The sequence below is a fragment of the Etheostoma cragini genome, chromosome 13 (genome assembly GCF_013103735.1).
Source record: "Etheostoma cragini isolate CJK2018 chromosome 13, CSU_Ecrag_1.0, whole genome shotgun sequence".
NCBI classification, from domain to species: domain Eukaryota; kingdom Metazoa; phylum Chordata; class Actinopteri; order Perciformes; family Percidae; genus Etheostoma; species Etheostoma cragini.
Genome location: NC_048419.1, coordinates 9,967,906 through 9,977,904, shown reverse-complemented (window position 1 = coordinate 9,977,904; position 9,999 = coordinate 9,967,906). Strand labels below are relative to the sequence as shown.

General features: G+C 38.1%; 1 protein-coding gene across 1 annotated transcript in view; it reads left to right on the top strand.

The window, feature by feature from the left end:
* The first annotated feature begins 1,385 nt into the window (after window positions 1–1,385).
* The window catches only part of npas2 (neuronal PAS domain protein 2), a 35,651-nt gene continuing 27,037 nt past the window's right edge, over window positions 1,386–9,999 (top strand). The window contains exon 1 of the mRNA XM_034890642.1: window positions 1,386–1,649. The gene's annotated coding sequence lies outside the window, so the exon portion shown is untranslated. The remainder of the gene's footprint in view (window positions 1,650–9,999) is intronic.

Here is a 9,999-nt window from a genome sequence, read left to right as displayed (position 1 = left end):
TATATATATATATAGGGGGGGTGGACTACTACAAAGGACTGCTACAAACTACTATTTTTTCTATTTTGAATATTTCCACTCTTCATTCTAACCCCAACCGGCCCGTCAAACACCCCCTACCAAGAGCCTGGGTCTGACCGATGTTTCTGCCTAAAAGGAAGTTTTTCTTCGCCACTGTTGCACTGTTGCTTGCTCTGGAGGAGACTACTAGAACTGTTGTGTCCTTGTAAATTCTGGAGTGTGGTCTAGACCTCTTCTATCTGTAAAGTGTCTCGAGATAACTCTTGTATGAATTGATACTATAAATAAAATTGAATTTAATTTAATTGGAACAATTGATTGGGATTGGTAACTGGTTGCTTGTTCTTTTCTTAATTATTTCCATGAAGTGTTCAACCTGAGAGATGTGGGCTTTTTCATTTGGTGGTTAAATAATTTGGCTTTTGAGCGGGTTCTTCTCTTTCAGGTCCGGCTCAAGATATCACTAAAGTTAATGGAGTTAGGCAGATCATTGTTTACTTTTTTATTTTTTATTTTTTTATTTTAAATCTCTGCAGTGATGGAAAGTAACCAAGTAAACCTACTTAATCATGCACTTTACTTTAGAATAGTTTTGAGGTAGCCTACTTTGCTTGAATATTACTGTAATATGCTTCTTTATACATCCCACTCTACATTTCAGACTATATGTATGTCAAAATTATTTGGATAAACAAAACACATGAATTTCTAACATATGAGGCAATATTACAGATTAAACTCCCCAAAATAAAAACAACCTACAATGTTACTTATGCAATCTAATATGATAATAAAATTTTCACGAGGGCATTTTTCTGCATGAGTAAGCCTACTTTAAGTACATTGTGCTAACAAAAGTTTTACTTAAGTATTGCTGGAAGTTTTACTTATAATGGAGCATGGTATACCAAGTTGAGAAAGGATCTGAAAACCTCAAGCACTGAATTGCACTGATTGACAAAAGTGGGGCGCTACAGCATCTGTTGATTTGTCTTGACATATTCAGAATTGATCTGATCAGCCCAAGCCCCTGTAGACCAACATGTGCTGATTAGCCTATATAATAGCTAAATAATAGTATGACTCAGAGAGCAGGAGGCATGGCTCACACCATTTACAGCATATCAGTGTACTGTATATAATGGAACACCGGTAGCCTATATATTCAGTGCTTAAAAGGCATGTTTTTTTAACAGATGTTTGGAGTGCATTTAATCATCATAATTTCCTATCTATTTATTTAAAAGGTACGCCTATATTTAAAGCCCAACCACCCCCGCTATACACACGCCTGTGCGCGCTCACTCGTTATTCCAGGGGGCGGGACTCTTAAGTGTGGACGAACTATGGCTTCAGAAAAAAAACCTCTTCATTCAGCCTTCATCTGTGCAGATGGGACATGTTTTGATGATTCGTGCTATGTTGAATGAGAATAATTAAAGTGAGGTGTGTGGGCTGGCTCAGGAGGGTCTCCCCCGGAGCAACAGGCTGTGTCCACACCGCCGGTGCAGTTCTCTCTCTAGGTAACTTTTTGGAATATAGGACGTCGGGGCTTTGGTCGGTTAAAGACCCTTTTCCCACATGCCTCCGTTTGGATTCGTCTGACCTTTGGTATCGCACAGAATAAGGTACATTACCAGCTTTCTGTTGTAACGTTACGTGCTGACGGCTGTGTCCCTAGTGTCCGTTTCGTTTCTTGTAACGTCACGGTTGTTACAAATCTAGCTAGTTTACCGTTAGCAAACCTTAACGGTTGGAGAAAAAAGTGTCAAATCCTGTATGACATTAAACCAGGCTCATATGTTTCTCCTTCCTCAAGTCTTAACTTAAAATATGTAAAACTCCCCCCATTTGTGAATGACAATCATAAAAGTGTGTTTCACATTAGCTAAAGTATGGACACAGTGGGGGGCTTTTTCATTTCAAACCATTTCCATGATTGTGGTACTAACATTGTGTGAAGTGCTGTCTAACTAATTCATTAAGTTTTGTATGTGTTGACATAGCTAACGTTTCCTGGACACCAGCTGTTGGTTAGGGGCAAACAGACATTATTCCATCTGAAAAATTATAACACATGTATGATTTGAGGAGAACAAAACGTTAGCCTACATGACAATATGACATACATTCAAATGGTCAAAGGTTGTATTTGTGTATTAAGAGACACAAATCTACTTATATTACAATTAATGTTAAATTATGTGATTGGGAAAGAAACCAAATTCACAGGAGTTTTGTAATGCGAGGCTCATTTCTCGCTCATCTGAATGATGCCAAGTCGATCCGTCACTTTAAGGGACCTGTCTATGTTGGAAATGAAAGTAGCCATTGTGCAAATTATGTCAGGGTCCAAATGATTGTTCTGTGTCTTCATCCACATACAGCCTTCTCCCATTGAGGCTTGAACCATTTTGCCAGCTTCCTGCGTCAGTGCCGAGCTTGGCCCAGCAGACATGAATAGTGATGAGTATGTGTGCTGACAGCTGAGTGGGACAGGACAGGGCTGTTCCAGGACTGAATGAAATAGGGTGTTCCTAAACCATATGCTCCTTTTCACATCACGCTGCTAAACATTAGGCCAACCTCATGACTCATGCTATCTTCCTTTCCCTTCAGCTAATTTTTAGTTCCGTCATGGAATCCAACAACCGGAATTTACAGAATGGACTAGATAAATTGGTGGATTTCATTTTGGAAAAAGGTCGCCTCCTTATTTAAACCAGAGGTCAGGAGTCAATTTCAATCTCTATCCTTACTGTACTATGGCAGCTTTCTGCTGACAGCTGTCTCACTCACTCACTGACTGACTAACCTTGTGAAAATTATAAACTTCTCATAGTTTTGGGGTACAAATTAAGGAACTGAAGGCATTATCATTCTTTTACCAATCCACATTTATTCATATTGCATTTTCAGTTAAATTGTATTTTTTTCACATATAGTCCTAAACAAGTTTATTACAACCACAAATTCAGTCCAGTCCAGAATCTTATAAGTGATCATACTTTATTACCACTGTTATCTGTTCTCACATCATACTTATTATGTTTGTTAAGCAGAGTGATCACACATCAGCTGTGTCAGTGGCTCACTGTCAGTAGGTCAGCCTGTGGAGTCACTGGGTGTTTGAGTTTATGTCAACCTAGATACTCACAGAAATAGTTTGAGGGTATCAGGTCGTAGGGCTATACAGTTTATATCACCTGATACATGGACTGTAATGGGATGGGATGTACACAGAGGAAGGGGGAGCCCAAAGCAATGTCCTGGTACTGCTCAGCAATCCTGACAGTTAGGTAGATATAAAGACTTAATGTTTCAATGGCAACATCTAAACATTGTTAGAATAAAATAGTTAGATGTTTTTGCAGCAGGCAATACTATAAAATATAATTATGAGATTCAGTTTCATAAAGATATTTGGGTATGTCATATTTTTGAGAAGCTTAGATAAAAAGAAACCTTTTTTATGACTATAACTGATACAATTGTTACTTATTACCGCATTACTGTAACTTAACATTTTCATCCTTTTTCAGAATGAGGTTGCCCCATACTCGCTGTATTACAAACTCTTTGACCCATTTTATTCATCTTTCCTTTCGTTTTTGTGCCTTTGTTCTTCATGTCCCTACTCCCTATTTTTGTCTCTTCTCTTCTTCTTCCTGTTAACATGTAAATAATATCCTAATGGACATTTAACCCTTTTGCGTTTCATAACTATGCTTCTGTTTTTGTGTCAGCAGTGCTGTGCTCTACGTCTCTTTGCTGAAACTATGTTGTGGTGAAGGTTAGTGAACTGATGACAAACAGCCTTGTCTCTGATTTTACACAGCGTGTTGTGGGGAAAGTAGGTTACTGGGCCATGTCCTGCAAGCTTAAACTGAACGCTAGTCGGAATATTGTTAGAGCCGCTTAGTGTGACTGGGCATGCACAAATGGTGGAGGTTGTGCAACAGCAAAGAGATAATTCCTACCCTCTGTCTCTTTAAGAAAACAGAGCGGCGCGGGAATGTTGTATGTTGAACGCATGTTGATTCATCCAAAAACACATGAAACGGAGTGCAATCTGACAACAGGCTGACTAATGTCACATGTTGCAAATTACCAAGCCCTGTTGACCTTAAACACATCAGGGGTTTTATCCCTTTGCGTGTGAGCATCTTATTTTTAGTATTTGCATTGTATTTTTGTATACATTTTACTTACTCATGTTGACACCATTGTTTTTATCTTTTTGGAAATAAAAATGAAATGCTATTGCTAAAACTAAAGAGCCATGGATGTTGCTAAATTGTCTGTAAGGAAGTCCGATAACTTTTATTTCAAACCTTTGGAGTCATGGTGCAAAACTTAGTTCAGTATTAAATGAAAACTCTCATGTTACCTGAACGTGGATGGCTTTGTATTTGCTTCCTGTTTGGTACCTATAGTGTGTGTGTATATATAGCCTAGTGTGTGTGTTGTTGTTTGAAGCAATAGTTAGGGAAAAAACATACTTAATTTTATCAAAGTGTTTTTCTTTTCTTTTTTTCTCTTTTATAATTAAGTGTCTTTCATAAAGCTTAATGTGAAACCAGTGTTAAAGCGCACACAGGACCTTCACCCAGGAGAGCGGGGTTCATGTCCCACATGTGTCCTTAACCGTCCTGTTATTGCCGTGTGTCACCCACGATCTTTTCCTAAACCCAACCATCCCATTCCTGCGAGTCACGGAACCGTAAGACCACCCACAAGCTTTCCCTCAACCTAACAGCGTTGAAAGGAACGCCAATAGTCCCGACCAAGCGTGTTTAGGTAAAGCGTGTTATATGAGTCTGAAGGAGACTTTAGTATAGGTCTACGCACCTGACCAAGCGTCTGTATTTCAAGATATTTTACGCTTTGTTGTTGCCCACATTTCTATGGCTGCGCAGCCGGGTTTCCAGCTTAACTGCTCAGAACACATTGCCTAAAACTACCACAATGTGTGACAATACACAAAGAAAATGGACACGTTGAATCTTTACATGAGCCCCAGCTGAACTCGGACTTATTGAACTTACAAAATGTGTTACAGCTTGAGTTTTATAACAAAATAAAAGAACACATTCACAAGGCGGCTTACTTTTGCCATATAAAACCACCTGTGATGGCATAGTGCAAGTTCTGCTTTCAAATGTTTAGTTAAAGTAAAAAAGGAGTGGCAATATCAGGCTGGGTATCATATTTTAATTGTTGTTTTGTGAATAGAACCTGAATCTGCAACGTTCTCTGTCAGGTACAAAGTAAGTCAGTAGTATAAGCTTACAGTTGCATATTAGGTACTTTGGGGTCCTTCTGGAAGTTGTTTTGGGGAACGATGGTTCTCAAGAAAGCTGCAAGCAGCAATACAAGGAGCCAAGCAATCGGCCCGTTCCAAACAGGCATGTTTTGATTGGCCGCTACAGTAAGACACAGAGAGAGAGAGATGGGAAACAGGCACTCTGACTACATTTAACAGCCATTTGTAATTTCCATCAGAGCAACCTGTAACACTAGTTCCTGATGTTAAGAGGGTGCTTTAAACGCCCTCTGTCCAACCCTTAGATATAATTCACACCTTTCTAAGGTTTGTAAGTTCTGGAATTCTTTTGTACAGTTGTTAATAATAATTTCAAACATAAACAGAAGGACATTGAGGAAAACATGACAAACACAAAAGTCCCAACAATAGACGATAAGTTGAGTGCCTATACACTCCTCTTATTTTGATTATTTATCATTGTTATTAAATTATGCATCTATTGAAAAATCCACAATTGATAAATAATCAAAATATAAATATTTTTAATTTAAAAAATGTAAATGCTGGATACAAGGTCTTCTACATTACTCAAAAGTACATTCTCAGTATATGTGCACTCACCAAGGCTTCAAGTTTGAAGTTGAATACTGGACCATGATTGGCTTCCAATCCGTAAATGTCTTAAACTCAGAAAGTGATGAATATGAAAACAGCCTTCTAGTGTCAAACTGTGTACAGTGAAGATCAAACATCCAAAGGAAGTAACAATACATTGGACGGGGACTTTAAACAGTTTTTAGTACTAGTCAGTTTGTGTTTTTTAGATGATCTGGTTTAAGGAAAAACACGTTTCTGTTAGTATTTAGTTTTATATCCATCTGTATAGTTAAAACACTGAAGCCAGCATTTACAAAGGACACGCCACACTCTGATTAAGAAACTTAATCTGTGTGATGGAGTCAAACCTGTGCAATTGACAAAGCCAGTAACATCTATGGGATAGAGGGAAACGCAATTTCAATTTCTTTGTATGTTTTTGACATGTGAAGAAATTGACAATAAAGCAGACTTTGACTTTGATCTTACGTCACTTGCCTCACTCTTGTTATACATGCCTCCTATCGTACATATTTTTAAAGTGAATGGCTTAGTGAATTTTCAAAAAGGAGAGCGTTGAACTAGAAGCTCTGAGGGAAGCAAAATGCCTAAAGAGACAGACATGCTGATTATTATCAAACGTGGACATTCCTTTTAAACTCAGCCAGTAAACTTTGTTGCACATGACTCTCGAGACTATGACTGGTATTCATGCCACCCTCTTTAACCTTGTTTCTATGACAGACAAAACGTTCAGCTCCAGTTGTATAACTGCTTCTCCAGACGTCATCGTCCTTGCAGCTGTCACTGATCTCTTGCTCCAAAGCACACAGTCATTGTGCTCAGTAGCTTCAGGCTCAGATCCACTGGGGCAGGATTAAGACATTTAGCTGCTTTAAAAAAATGAATTAAAAATGCTCTAAGATTTATCAGACATTTACTTCTTCTCTTTATATTCGTGGCATGAAACAAATGGGCAAGATAAACATCTGAACATAATATGTAAAACCTTTTTAAAGACTCTGCAGTAGTTCACTAAGATCTTTATTAGGCAAATGTACACCACTGACCTGAAATGTACTTTAAATGGGGTTTATTATTTATTAATTGAATTTAATTCGGCCACTGTTTGAGGGCTACAATGTCTGCTGCACAGTCTTTTATTTAAACATTTTTTTTTAATTATTTTTGAGACCCTTGACAATTTTATGTGGCTTTTATGGGTTTATTATGACAAAAGATCCCTTTTAAGAATCAGGTGTGGCTACACTTTGTATTTCAGATGAAGAAAAAAAAGGTTTCACAATATGGGGCCCTGCCCCTGTGTGTGTGTGTGACCTACATGTGATTCAGATCTTTAGCTCAGGGTGTTGGCTGCATGGGTAGTATGCTACAATGCAGTTTGTCTTCGTAGAGGGAAATACACAACACAGCAGAAGACGATGAACGAGCACGTCAGCTCTGATGCAGAATTGAAAAGAGCACTCCCAGACTCGGTTGCTCAATCCTTTTGATGGTGGTCATCACAATGTAATGGCAAGAGGAAAAACCTAATCATGGCTTGTGAGACTAAACGGGAGTGTCAGAGCTCACACAACCATTGTGATGCTTTTATTTTCAGGTTGCGTCCAGAACACATCGATAGAATGGGTTACATATAGCTAAAACACACTATACTACAAGCTGGATGCTCTTGTCTCATCAACTGCAGTGTTATTATTTTGTTGATATGATATGTAATCTCATAAAAACACAAAGTGTGATGCACTTGGAAGTCTGTAGGGAGATTCTGTTCCTCCATCCACAGAGGACAGGGTCTCTAACAGCTGGAAGTGATTTTAAGGTTTAGCTCAAAGATCCCTAAGCAGGGTGAATAAATCATGAGTCATTATCACGGGCTCTAATAGTTGTAGTGTAATAGTTGGTATAGTGACTCACTTTACCAATCTGCTTCCCTGTTATAAGCTGTTATCCTGACTAATGTGGGCTCTCACAGAGATTGTCTTTTTAAGCATCCAACTAAGCTGTTTTTCACCTTACTTTAATCAGGCATGAAGCATAAACCCAGTGTGTCAACAGTGTGTTAATGTGATTTTGTTTTTCATTCGGGAAACTAATGATCTGGCATTTCATCATTAGAAATGTAGACGTTATTAACCCACTTTCATCTATTCTGATTATATGTCAACTCTTTTTTGTCAGTTGACAGGCCCTCAGGTGGAAAAAGAGGCCATTTCCAGCTGATGTTATGTTATAATTAGATTCTTTCAAGAATTCGAAACTAAAATGTTAATCACCTTATGGAAAATTAGCTTTCAACTTTCAACTTTGGGATTGAAAAATATCTACAGTACTTTACTTTTGGTTTCTGTGGATGGATTAAAAATTAGACAAAATGGATATTTGGTCAAAGTGCAATTCAATATTCTGCTATTGTTGCTCGCTCAAATAGATTTTTTTTTTTTTACAAGCTGCTTTCCTCTTTAAAAACAAACCTGCATGTAATGAGAGAGATTTGTGGGCTTTTAGGAGGGAGCTTTGGAAATATGGATGGCAGCATTTCAGTAAGTAAAGGAAGTAAAGGAAATGGCGATAGAAATGGAGACATATGGTCATTTTTTCCATGGACTGCCTGCGAAAACCTACTGGAGTTCACAGAAAAAGAGTCTGTGCATAAGAGAGTGGCTAGTTGCAGTTGTACAAACACTGACTTGTGAAGTCATTACAATGATAATATTCTTGCTATCGGCTCAAGATGTTTGTTCGAGGGCATTGTAAGAGAATCTGCTCACTTCCACAGCCAGGAATTGAACCTACCATCTCAACTTCAGACAGCGTCACAAAGAAAGAGCTGCATGGCCCTTTCCACCCGTGTCCTAGAATTGTGACCCACATATTGGCTCACACACCGCCTCAGGTAATTGCATCTTTTTTCTTGAGCAGCACCATACAATATCAGGCCTGGAATAATTTGGTGATTCATTTCGAATTCTTGAAAGAATATAAGGAATGTGTAATTACAAGGCACTTTGGGAGACCCAAACAAAAATGTGACAAATGTACAAGCATGAAAAGAAAAGATACATAAAATCTAAATTAGACTGAACAAGACCACTACACTCAAAAAAATGATTAATTAACTAATATGTTAGTAGTTATTATTTACTAACACTTATGTGTACTAAATTAGTCTTCATGTTAATGTAGACTAAATTAGTACACCTGTCTCCAATAAGCCCATCACATTTTAATCACAGCCCAGAAATGATGTCTTCAGGTTACCAGAGTGAAATTGGAAAATAGTGTCACATATACAGTTACAGTATATCTAGCAAACGTTATGTCAGTTGTTTTTTGATTGCAAATGTACTTACGTGATTAACAGAATATTCCAAAACGTCAGTTTTGACAGACTAATTTATTGCTTCACTTATAGTTTCCGCACAAAAAAATAAAATAAAAATACAAGCACATCATAGTCCTTATGTGCAGTTGCAGCATGGGGAGAGGACAGGTGTTTTTTCTTTGGTGCACAGCAGGTGAGGATGTGTACTGCACTGTGACAGGATTGTCCGGCGGGTAAAGCTCAGTGAGTGCTGAGGGTTCAGCTGCTGCTCAGGGGAGGATTAATGCGAAGCTGCTGTGTGGCTGAGACGGACAGCACTCATGGGAAAGCACAGCTGAGGAGGGGCATGATGATCTATATCTTTCCTGGCTGGTGCCTTTTTCCATGTGGTATTCATTGGAAAAAAATGGGTTTGATCGAGAATGTTGCAAATAGTCCTCTGTGATTTTTCCTAATTTCCCTGCTCTGCAGTTGGATGACGTCTAAGGTTGTCAGTGCTGCTGCATCTCCGCTGAATGTCAAATATGGACTTGACCTGAACACCTGACCTGTACTTAGTCCCAGTTATCAAAAATAACGCTTTAGTTATAGCTTACCTTATCTAACCATAACCTTTTATACTGGTAATTACAGTACTTCTTTTACATCCCTGCTACATTTCATGTCTTTGGGATTTCTTGTTTTATTAATGTCATTAGCAACATTATTTATATCAAATACAATATATATATATATATATATATATATATATATAAAAAACAGGGAA